At 35.7% G+C, this 12,766-nt stretch overlaps 1 protein-coding gene across 1 annotated transcript in view; it reads left to right on the forward strand.

Moving 5' to 3' along the window:
- The window catches only part of LRP1B (LDL receptor related protein 1B), a 1,349,009-nt gene that overhangs the window by 992,167 nt on the left and 344,076 nt on the right, over positions 1–12,766 (forward strand). The gene's annotated exons all lie outside the window — the stretch shown is intronic.

Here is a 12,766-nt window from a genome sequence, read left to right on the forward strand (position 1 = left end):
TGGCCCAAATAGACATATTGCTCAATTTCTTCTATTTGTTTTCCCTTGATTGTTATTTGGGCTTTTGGCAAGGTATCAGACTGCATAAATTTTGTTTTGGAGCAGTAATTTTTTAGTCTGACTTGGCTGCTTTTAGTTTTGAAATTTTGTAGCATTTTCTGTAGTTTTGATAGTATTTTTGGCAGTCAGCACTACATTGTCAATGAATATGAGATCATTTAAATACTTTCCTTTGAGGTTGATCCCACCCTTCCAATACATCCTTCACATTATCATTTTGAGAAGACTGTGAAGAGTTTCTGTGACACTGTGTCTCCTTGTTTCATAACTTTCTTAACTGAGGATTGGTCTACACAGCAAAGTTATTTTTAAACAATAGCTGTTATTTCAAAATAACTATCCTACCTATTACACTACACCACACAACTGCTACTTCTAAATTAAAAAAAAAATGATGAGGCAGTTTCTTTTGCAGGTGCAGACAGAATATTGTGTTAATTTCAGTTTATTTAACACGTTCAGTTCAATGATAGTTAATTCAAAACTGAAACATTTTTTGGGAGATGAAAGAGTAGGAAAGCTGCTTTTTTGCTCTCCTAGTCTGTTAATAAAAATGAGGTTGGCAAGAACGACATAATTCTAAAATCTGAAGGACATAATAACAAAAATAATCAGTTCAATTCACTATTTACAGATATAACATCCTTATTTCACAACGTCAATTAATTTTAAATATAAATAATGTTTTGTTAAACTAATCATTTTCTCCATTATGTATTTAGTACACTCAAGATACCTTTATTTAAATAATAAAATATTCTTAAATGTGGTTTTTGTTCCATATTTAACTGAATTCCAGTTTTTCTTCAAATTCTGCCTGACATAAAACATGAATTAAAAAAAAAAAAAAAAGGTCATTCACCATTCCCTATCATAAAACAAATCCAGCCTCTGAATAAAAGTGTGTTAATTGATGTCTTAAAGATGTGACTATAAGTGACTATAATACTCCTGAATAATCAAAAGGAGATTACTAATGTAAAAAATACTCTGACAAATATTGAGCTTTTTTTTTTTTAATTCTGTGAAACCTAAACTGGCTTTTCAGCCCAAGATTTCTTGCAGGATCTTGTTATTAATAACATCTTTAAACATGTTATTAATAATGTCTTTAAAAATTGTCTATAGACAATTTGGTGATCAATAAGCAGTACAGAGAAAGCAGAACCAAGTGCAAAGAATTGATACAATGCTGAGAGTATTCTGGAATCATGAAAAATACAGAAACAAGGCATATAGTAAATGCCATATTAGGTCAAGTGCCTTTTGGGCATAGGATTTCCTAGGAGGGGATGAGCTCAATGGAAAGTAAAAGAATGGAAGGTGAAAAAGACAAAGGAGAAGATAATGGGGGAAGGTGTGGAGTGAAGCTTAGAAAGACATTTTGAGGAAGGGGAAGAAACGGTGTTGAGAGAACAGCTTGGCATCACATTATGAACTAATACATTGGATACAGTTTATAGGTTATCTTAAGCTATGAGCTTTCTTTAACAAAAAAAAAAAGAAAGAACTTTCCACTTGCTTAAATAAACAGTTTAAAACGTGGGTATTTTTTGTCTAATTTGTTTGATAACTGGTAGTAGCAAACATATATTTTGGATCCAGTAAATGCACTTTAGTAGTAAAGTATACAATGTACTGCATCTCTGTGGTGTTACCCAAAAAGTAAAATTGTTATCACATACTAAAAGTATCACATATTTTGTTTATTGATGCCATTACTGATAATGATGAGTGTGTGACTTAACAGCCAACTGTATTAACATAGGAATGTTAACTTGTTTATAGCTGCTATATGACTGGACTGTAGCTCTCAGAACCATCATGAAGGGAGAGCCCTTCATATATAGCTTGTCATGCTCCTGTATACAAGGGTCTTAGATGCCTCCATTTCCTATGTCCAGAATCTATGCATGTGTGAGGTGGCAGGTCAAAATCTATTTGTTTTCATGGCTGCCAGCCTGTGCTCATTCCTCAGAAAATTGAACATTGTAACTGATGGAAAAACAAGTGAAAACTGTAAAAGCTGAATCTTGATGGAGATTTCCTGCTGAGGTTGGTTCCTGCAGGTTTTTCCATAAAGGTGGGTTACTCATCCAATGTGCTGTGGACACCCTGTGTTTTCCAGAAACATGTTTTTATTTTTTGTATTCCATATGTATGGCGCTACTTCAAAAATGATATGAAAATAAATGATTGTTTGGGAAGTCGTAAAGGTATTTTTGAAAGAAAATAAAAATGTACAGAAAATTTGCAAAGCTAACCACAAGGACTAAATATAAAGTTGAGAGGAACATTTCATGATACTTTGCAACATTCATATTTCCATGTTTTATATTGAAGTAATGAGGCAGCTGAAGAAAAACTGTTAGAAAATGCTTTAATATTACTTTTTCTTAAAAAAAATTGATGTTTCCCAAATTGCAAAGTATGGAGTGCTTCTTCATGTAGTTGTAAGTATCACAGTCTGCATATTTAGTTGTATGTGTGTGCGTACATACATATATATTCTACTTAACATAGCCTTTTCAAAAATGCTTATGAACAGATGTTCTCTTTTTTTGAAAAAAAGGTAAGCATTTCAATTCTAAATTATGCTGCTTTGCCAACTCTTTGTCTGAAATGCCATGTGGGCAAAATTCAGTTTTGACAGTGACTCCTTGGAATTCTGAAAAGTTCTTAATATGTCTGGCAATAAAAAGTGGAACTTGGAAGTGTCTTAAGCTGTTGGCCTGTGATATTCCTGATGCTCAGTGGGACTCAGTATTTGATAACTTTTAGAATCACATCACTTTGCCATATGAAAGATGCTCAGCAGGTTCCAACTGGCACAAAATGTTATTTTTCTTGCTCCTTGGTTTTTAAATTCTTTCTGAAACCTTGTACTGCATTCTTTCATTGGTTCCCATTAGCTCTTTGTGATAGGCAGAGTTGAGATTGAATAAGGAGACAAATCAAATCAAAAGGTTGTGATTTCAAAATAACTGGTGGATGATCTTTCCACACCCTGTGCACAGAAGAAAAAAAGGGGGGACTTATTACAGCGGGTTTCTAAATTTAATGAGAAGAGGGAGAGGGTCAGATCAGGAAATCCACAAAGAAATGTGCCCCTTCTTTCCCAAAAGAACCATTCTCTTTTCTTTGAACAAAATGATTAAATCCTAATAAGGCTACTACAACAAACTTCACAGATTACCTAGGTTGCTACCAAGGTTTTATTGAGTCCTAAAAACCATCAGGCTTACATCAGCTTCTCTAATGTGGAATCTTTTGTAGCTCCACAGATCAAGGACACACCCATACCAACAGGTGAAGTATTCCTCCTAATTAAAGGTAATGGATTTGAAGAGTGTAATCGGCCTTCTGGAAGAATTATGAATCTACATTTGCTACCATTTGTCTCCAGGCTTTGTCCACATCAACATGTTTTGCCTGAGCCACAGTAGTTCACATAGATCCCCTGGCTGATATCCTTCCCAAGCAAACCAAAACTATAAAACTCTCCATGGAAGCAGGTTTTGTATCATATGACATTTGTATTCAAGACATTATATTCCTAGCTCTTAAAACTGCAAAAATGTTTCCGTCATTGCAACCATTAATAAAAATGATTCTACTCCTGGAAGTTCTTAGAAGACCATACTTGGTGCCATTCTTCTATGGGGTCTATGCTCAATTTCTCTTTAGGTTGACTTTGGAATGGTCATTACTGCTCCTCTGATCGTTATAGCATTTTACATGAAATGTCAGTGTGAGGCATTACATGAAGTGAAGGGGTATTTTATCCCTCTAAAATCAACTCTGCTTTCCCTTACATAGCTCACAAGAAATCTAAAAGAAGCAGAGGTCATATACATACATGGCAGCAGAAATCTACCTAAAAGAAACCCATCCTTTTTAAAATACCTTTTTCATACTTTTCCAGCATCTGATGAAGTGAGTCTGTGCTCACAAAAGCTCATGCTCAAAACTTTTCTGTTAGTCTATAAGGTGCCACAGAACCCTTTGTTGCTGTTACAGATCCAGACTAACACGACTACCCCTCCAATACTTTTTCATACTGTGAAATGCCAAAGTAGAGGAGGAGAAAAATCAAAGTATTCAGTAGCTAGATGCCTTAAGTAAATTAAAATTTTGCCCTTCCCCTTCAGCACACCTGAAGAAGAAGCCATGTTTAGGTAGAATTTACTCAACACTGCTGGTAGTGTTAGTTGACCTAACATCTTTTACACACCAGGAATGAGAATCATAGGGAATAAAGGTATAGAAAGAGCAACCTCTCTTACCCAGGCTCTCCCCATGGCTCTGTTGGTAACATGCCTTATGAAGGTGCAACTCACTATGGTGTAGTACGTTCACTGTCTCTTTAGAAGCATAATTTGACCAATAAAATACTTTATGGTTGAAACATCAGCTTTATAGGAATAAAGATAGGTGAACTGGCAATTGTTCTTTAACTTTCCTTTTTGCCACATGACAAAAAAAGACTTTGTCACATCAGCGTTTATATATTTAAGTTAAAGACAAATACACTGAACAAAGTATAGAGAATTTGTGAACAAGTTGCTCCGTGGGGTCTTAGAATGATTTACTCCTTAAAGAAACATGTAATGCTTCTGCTAACAATAAGTTTATTGTTGCTATGCAGAACCCTGAATGTTATTTTTATTATGTATGATCAGAAAGTTTATTACTTAAATTTGAAGGAGTTCTAATGGCATGATAGCGTATTGTGCAGCTTTACAAATCACATGCACAAACTTAGTCCTCATTATATCATGTTTACCTGATTTTTTTCTTAGGCAAAAGAAATTGTTATAGCTAGTTCATGCTTATTAAATTTGCTTTTGCCAAGTTTGAGACACTTTAATTTAAAAAAATTCTGAATAAGATGGCCCTATTTTGCAGCTGTGAAGACAGAAGAAATTAAGTAATCAAATCAGCCTTTAATTTAAAAATCAATATTACCCATTCATTCTTTTATTACAATTTATTGTTATCACTTAAGAATTTCACTTTCTGCCAAGAATGACTTCTTGCCTGATACTGGAATGTCACATCTACACAAAAAGCCTCTGTCAACAGAAGTCAATGTCAGAAGGAATTTCCTGTCAAAATTTCTCTTGACAGATTACATCTACGCATAAAAGCAGAGCATAAGAGCAACCTGCTCTGTCGATAGAGCGCAGCCAGACTGCACGGCCCTCACTTGACAGAATGGCTGACTGGAAGACCTGTCTGTCAACAAAAGGGCCCCAGAGCATCTACATGGCTGTTTTGGTGACACAGCACTGTCAAGAGAGGTATTATACCAGAACAGGGAGCAGTATAATGCTGGCAGAGGATGTACCAGGTTTTGTTGACAAACTGTCGACAAGGTGCATTTGCCGTGTAGATGCTACACAGTTTTTTCTGGCAAAAGCCCATTTTTGCTGGGCCAAGCCTCTCATGTAGACATGGCTGAGGAGTACAATTGAAGGGCAAAGAATTAAAGTTCTGATTGTGAAATAATAATATGTATGCAATGTTAATCTCTCTCTCAGATGTTCTATTGCTTTTGAGACATAATCTTCACCTCAAATATCAAAAGTGACCACCTGTTATCTATTAAACTAAGATCATCTGCTTGTATAATCAGAAAACAGTCTGGTCTCCTGTGATTGGGCTAATCAAGCAATTGACATACTGTTTCCAGAAATAAATTGTTAAAGCCAAATGAGAAAGTACAGTAAATAAGGACTGGAGCAGGTGCCTTATGGTAGATAATATTAAAATGTCTTCATAAATTTTGGTATGTGTTGTTTGTGCACCATTGTTATGACATTTATTCTCTTTGAGTATTCTCAAAGCAATATTTTACATTATATAGCTGAACGTTGTAGTTTCATGTCTTACAACTTGCTATGTGATTGAACAAATTGAGGTGGCTTAGAAGGTGGAATGAATACAAAAATGTTGATCTGATCCTGTCCTAGTTAGAGTACAAAAATTGGTAATGTTTCAAATTTAATCTCCCTGCACCATTTTAAATAGCAAATGAGATGAGCTAGAAATGTATTTTGCTCAGAAGTAGTGAGAAGCATTACCAAATCTTAGATTAGTTAGATAATTTCAGTAATATTTTCTCTCCTCCCCCATGCAGTGAGTATGCTGAGTAACAAGGGATCTCTAATATGTGTTCTTCAATAATTGATTTGCCGCTTGTCTGTTCACTAGGGAAGTCAGATGAGGATCAGAATGACAATATTTATGGGCTGAATCTCATCTATGGAATGTAATCTATCTTCGTTAAATTCAGTAAAAGTGATAGATGGCGTTTGGCAACGTAATGATGTGATCACTCTACCATTGCCTTTGTAAATCATAAGCTGTTGCTTTCTGTTGTGTGGATATTTAATCAGTTATACACCCCATTACTGATTTAATTCAGAATGTCAGTGGCAGGTGAATAATGTGAGGATTTGTATATTAATATCATATTGTATTAATGTTCCCTTCTTTAAAGTGTACTATTCATTTGAAAAATCATAAACTGGTGCTTCATGGATAGAATAAATTTAACCAGTGCTGTAGGCATCTAATCCCATCAATGTTTTAATTCAACGTGTCAGGGAAACAAATGCATTTCTTTTCATTTCCAGTTTCTGTATGATTTACCAACTCAAAACAAAACAAACCAGCAGTCATTTAGCATTTGAAAGACGAACAAAATATTTTTTTCTTAGTCTTTAAAGTGCTACATGACTGCGGGTTTGCTTTATTAGAATACAGAGTAACACAGCTACCTCTCTGTTGTAACTCAAAACAGTATCAGGTAATTTGAACATATGAAAATGATAGGAAAAAACAAATGCCTGATTTTCTTCCTATTGGAAGATCTTGGGTTTGAGTCCTGGAATTACAGTGTTCAATGGACCAACTAGATATTTTTTCACACATTTCAAAATGAGTGAAATAACACAACTTGAATCAGAAAATATGGTATTGCTAAGCGATAATCCTCAAAATGTATATGGCAAATTAATATAGCACAAATTCATTAGTGTTTCAGGACAGCTAATCACTGAAATGTCAGTTCTCCTGTTAATTTCAAACTGGAGTTAAATGTTCTAGTTTTAACATGCAAACATTAAATGGTTTGGAACACGTCTGATCTAAAGACAACTTGTCTTCTCATGTGATGCTGGCAATACAAGTTTATCAAGAAATTCACTCCAGATCAGGGCCAACACTATAATACCGACTTACTTGAATTTTGAGCTACTATCATATCCAAAAGATAAAAGAATAATGTGACTTGAAAGAAAATGAGACCACCAGAAGTACAATTTACTCAGTTGTAATTTAATACTTAATGTTTATTCATTCACTTAACACTGATGACTTATCAAATAAAAAGTTAATATGCTGCATTTTGTATCATTAATATTTTATCAATAGTGCAGATGTCACACAACTGTCTTAAAAGCACATCATCTGCAGGATTGCGCTTAGGCTGTGGCCACACTTGGCCAAAACTTCAAAATGGCCATGCTAATGGCCAAAATGGAGGATACTAATGAGGCACTGAAATGAATATTCAGCGCCTCATTAGCATGCTACCAGCTGCGGAACTTTGAAAGTACCGCGTTTTGCTCATGCGCAGCCTGTCTACAAGGGGGTCCTTTTCGAAAGGACCCTACAAATATCAAAATCCCCTTATTCCTATTGGCTGACTTAAATCGAAACTATTTATGGAAAAAAGAAAAGATTGTCTCAGCTACAGATCAATAGTGGACATATCTGGTGAATCTTGTAATTCATACCGACCATGGTGTAGATATACTTGAGTAATCACATTATTTGTCTCCTGTCAGTTGACAGGAATAAGGGGATATTTATGTTTGCAAGGTCCTTTCGAAAAGGCCTCCCATGTAGATGAGCCATACATGAGTGAAATGTGTCACTTTCAAAGTGCTGCAGCTGGTGTCATACTAATGAGGAGCTGAATATTCATTTCAGCACCTCATTAGTATTCTTCGATTTGGCTATTAGTATGGCCATTTCAAAATTTTTTCTAAGTGTAGACACAGCCTAGGTGTACTGAACTGTTTAAAGGTGTGCGTGCTTTAAGATTGTCAAGAAAGGCCATTCCATTACATGTGTAAAAATTTGATGAATCAAAAGTGACTGGTGACAAACAATGAGATTACTCAGGTATCAATAGACCATGGTCTGTATGAATTACAAGATTCACCGGATATGTCTACTATTGATCTGTAGCTGAGACAATCATTTTTTTTCCACAAATAGTTTCTATTTAAGTCAAACACATCAGATTCCTCTTTTTGTGAATGTTTGATTATTACTGAGGGAAGCAAAATATAATTACTTCATTAACTCTCTTTGCAGTACTTTGTAAATATAATTTTCGCTTGCACACTTGTAACCTGAACATGTAGTCTGCTTAATTTTTGGCTGCCTAGTGTGTGATATTTTCTCAGGAAAGCTTATTCTCTCAAGATAATTGCTTTTAGTGGGCACTTCCCAAAAATTCGTCAGCTGAAAGCACATCACTGGAGGCTGTTTGATTTCAGGATATATTAAAAGGAAATTCTGTTGATAAGATTAGTTTTTATATTTTTCCCCTACATACATTCATCTTTTTGTTCAAAATCCCCCTAGTAATAGTATCTTTGTAGTGTCTTATATGGATGTTTCTTTTGTTAAAAATGTATGAAATCTACCCTCTTTTAGATGAAATATTCTTATTGCTGTCTCTTTGATTCTTTACCATTTAGATCATATCCTTTATAAATATTATAAGATTTTTTCATGTCAAGATTTTGTCTTATGTTAAAACAGATTTCATGTTTCCATGGAGGATACCATAGCATGGCTTTCCAGGAGTCTTAATTCTAACACTAGGATATTGTTTATTTGATACATATTTGTACTGAATTATATATTTTTAGGTCAGAATTCATAGGATCCTATCTGAAGTTGCAGCAGAAATGTCTGTAGAGATTTTTTGAGGGTAGGGCAGAACACAAAGGTTGCTTCAGGCTACATTTGTGCCCAGGCCACATTCCTGAGGGCACCTGGCTTCAGGATTGGTTTCTATAATGAAGTAGTGAAGCCTTTGGGCTTTTTATAGTTGGTACTGGTGACCTACATCTTTAACAATCAGTTCCATGAGCTGTGGATAACCTGTGCATAAGGTTACTGTAACTATGCCCATTGCACTGGGAACCACTAGTACATTCCTGTATGAATGGGGAAGATCAAGTAACCAGTTTAGGAATATTAGCAGATAGAAAGATCTGTCTCCTAATATGAGAACTTTCAAGTGTAACTTGTGGAATCTCTCTGGAATCTATATCTTTATATCATCAAGTGCAACTTCATCTGTTACAGCTAGATTCCATGTTTGTGTAATGGTACTAAACACTGCTAATAGGGATAAACATTTAGGCTGTGTCTACACTACAAAAATAACTTCGACGTTGCTTATTTCAAAGTACAACTTTGAAGTAAGCAACTTTGAAGTTGAGTGTCTACACAGATTCTACTTTGAAGTTCAGCTTTGAAGTAGTTCACCACTCCATTCCCAGAAATGGAATAAGGACTTTGAAGTTGGGAAGATGTGTGTAGACTCTCTGCTGGCTACTTTGAAGTAGGGCCTAATTTTGAAGTTAACTTTGAAGTTAGTTAATAGTGTAGACACACCCATAGAGAAGTAAAGCCATTTGTTTGAGAACTTTTTTTTTTTCTGTTGGAGAAATTTATTTATTCTTTTCTGTGGTAGCACCTAGAGGCCATGTGTACATGGCCTGTTAGCACAGCACTGTTGCAAGCATCCACACAGCCTCTGTACTGTTGGCACCCCTTCCCCCTGCCGACAACAAAATCTCATGTGGATATGCTAATTACCTGCACGGGTTTGTAAATGGCCATTCATTTGCAATTTCGTGAACTGTCATTAGCATAGCACTGTGCTGGCAGAAGCTTTGTGCTAATGCACCATGTAGATGTGGCTGGAGTGTTTAACTGAGACAAAAAGCCTTACTGGGCTTTGGGCTAGGCACTGTGGAGACATGCAATCTGTTAAACAAGACAGAATAAGGAATGAAATAAAATATATTATTTATTCCCACTTTACAGATTGAGATCCAGAGAGATTAAATATGTTTCTGAGGCCACATTAGGAAATTATTGTGGAACTAGGCTGGGTGTTTAAGTCTCCAGTGTTCCACTACTGTGTATTAAACACAATTTTTTTTGTGTGCTGTACTCCAAGAAATTACCTCCTTCATCCCAGATTTATTTAAAGTTTCCAGTCACTCAGAGTCAAACAAATGGAGGAGATGAAACTGCAACAAACACCAGGGGAGGAAAATAAAGATTGCATTTCTGTTACTTTAGTTCTAATTCACAAACTCCATGATTACAGGTAAAATTCATGTTCACAAACCAAAGGTTGTAAATGGCTTCTGAAAAGGGGTGTCTTCCATTCATTTCTGTAGCTCAGAAAATTTTCAATATATTGGAAAGGATAAAATTTGTTTTGCTAATTTTCTCTCTTCCAGTAATGTACTCACTAGGATTTGATATCTGTGTCTCATGGGAGGTGGGGCTCCTGTGGTTGCACAGTCAGGAAGCCAGCTCCCCATTCTTATTGCCCACCTTATCTCTCCAATGATTCAGGGGGAGTTTCAGGGGACAGTAATCTCCAGACAAAAGGTTTGCTGAAGGAACCTGGATGGAAAAAGAGGGGGAGCTAATGGAAACTCCATGGATAATAGAGGAATAAATATGGACTTACCTACACTAAATACTTTAATCTGCCAGATAGGCCCAGCCATCTAAAAATAAAGCTGCAGTCTGATTAAATCCATATCAAGTGTCTCCTGATCTTCTCTTGGTATAGTTGGGCAATGAACTTTGTTGAACTTCTTTTATCTATATATTACTTGTAGGATGAAAATAATACCCTCCATAGTGCCAACTGCAAATAATAATAATCAAGATAATAAATACTGCAAATTATAAAATTAGGCATCGGAGAAGAATTTAGAAGTGCAATATGTTGCATCTAACTTTCTGAATAAAACTGGGGGTTTTTTGTGTTAAACACTAAACAGATAAAGCAATCAGATTATCATCTGTGTTGCCTTAGTGATTGGGAACACAATGGTAAGAAATAATTACTCCAGTTTCTGCCAGTGTCACTTTTATTTATTGGAATTGGTAGTCTGCAATTTATCTTCTCTTGACAACATTAACGGTATTGCTTAGCTGGCTATTAAGTTCATTTGCTTTTGTTCCTTTCTCATATTTTCTATGTAGGATGAAAAAGCACAGTACAACGTCCTATTACAAAGATGTATTTTGACACAGAAAACTTTGTAAACATTTTCAGATATGAAAACGGTTGTAACTGGAAAAAAAACCAAAAAAACAAAAAAAACCACCCTCTGATCCATGCAAGGCAAATAGATATCTAAGTGCAGAACATAATGTTATGCTTTTAAGAGGCACACATGATCTTTACGGGAGAAAAGACAATACACTGAGTTTGTTAAGAATACAATAGAAAAACAGCTTGAATATGCTTACCTAGACAGACACACACACCTGTCCTGCCATCTGCTGTTTATAGATGTTTATAGTTACCAGTCTGTTGCTCGCATAAACCTGGTGGGGAAGCAGGCTAAGTACAAGAGAATAAATGGTCCAGACCAAGGCACCAGTCTTCAGTGGCGGGAGAAAACCTGGCCCCTATAAGAAAGAGTCCTCCTTTTATAATGTTTCTTCTTTATCTGGGTCAGCAAGTTTTCCTGATGGATGTTTCTTATCTCATGTTGTTCTTGTTCTTTATCATTTTGTTTTGCCATGCTAAACTGGTTTTGTGTCTCTTCCCTCTGCGTATTGGGTTGCCAGTCTACCCTTGTATAATATTCAGTGATCTGTAGGGCTTTTATGTTATCTGTTGGGACCTCCCTCTAACATCCAGTCCAGTGATGGCCATCATACTTATCTCCTACGTGTCCCTTCCTCTCACACGCATAACATGGATAGACAAACAGAATTTCAAAAGAGCTGATCATTACATTCTTTTACTATACTACATCACAACATTTACTTCAGGACTAAGAACATAATAATGACCATAAGAATCTAAGTATATTTCTGCCTCAACATAGTTGGGTGAATATAGAACATAAAACATATTAAGGGTATGTCTGCACTTACCAGGTGAAAGGGGTTGTTAGCCTGATTTTGCATGCTGGGTAAAGACACATTAAATTGATCTCTCTGGGATCTGCAATCTACCCCCTGTACTCCTGCTCTTGTGAAGAGTGAGGGAGGTTAATGGAAAAAATGCGCCTGTCAACCTCCCTCAGTGAAGACAGACCTTACAGTCAACTGCAGGTACATCGATTCCAGCTATGCAATTGCCGTAGGTAGAATTGCCTATCTGCAGTTGACTGAAAGGTCTAGTGTAGATCAAGCCGAGGACTTAGTACATCAAGACTTTATTACATATGTGTATATAAATAAATGAATGAAATAGGATATTGTCTACTACAGTACACACAGATATTGTTTAATAATAAGTATACTTAGCAGTAAAATGTAAATCTAAAATCAGGTAATAAATAAACAATGGGAAAAGGATGGGACTTACCTAAGGTGTCCTGTCAATCATGTTTTTTTTTTAAAT

Source organism: Carettochelys insculpta, chromosome 8 (assembly GCF_033958435.1).
Source record: "Carettochelys insculpta isolate YL-2023 chromosome 8, ASM3395843v1, whole genome shotgun sequence".
Lineage (NCBI taxonomy): Eukaryota > Metazoa > Chordata > Testudines > Carettochelyidae > Carettochelys > Carettochelys insculpta.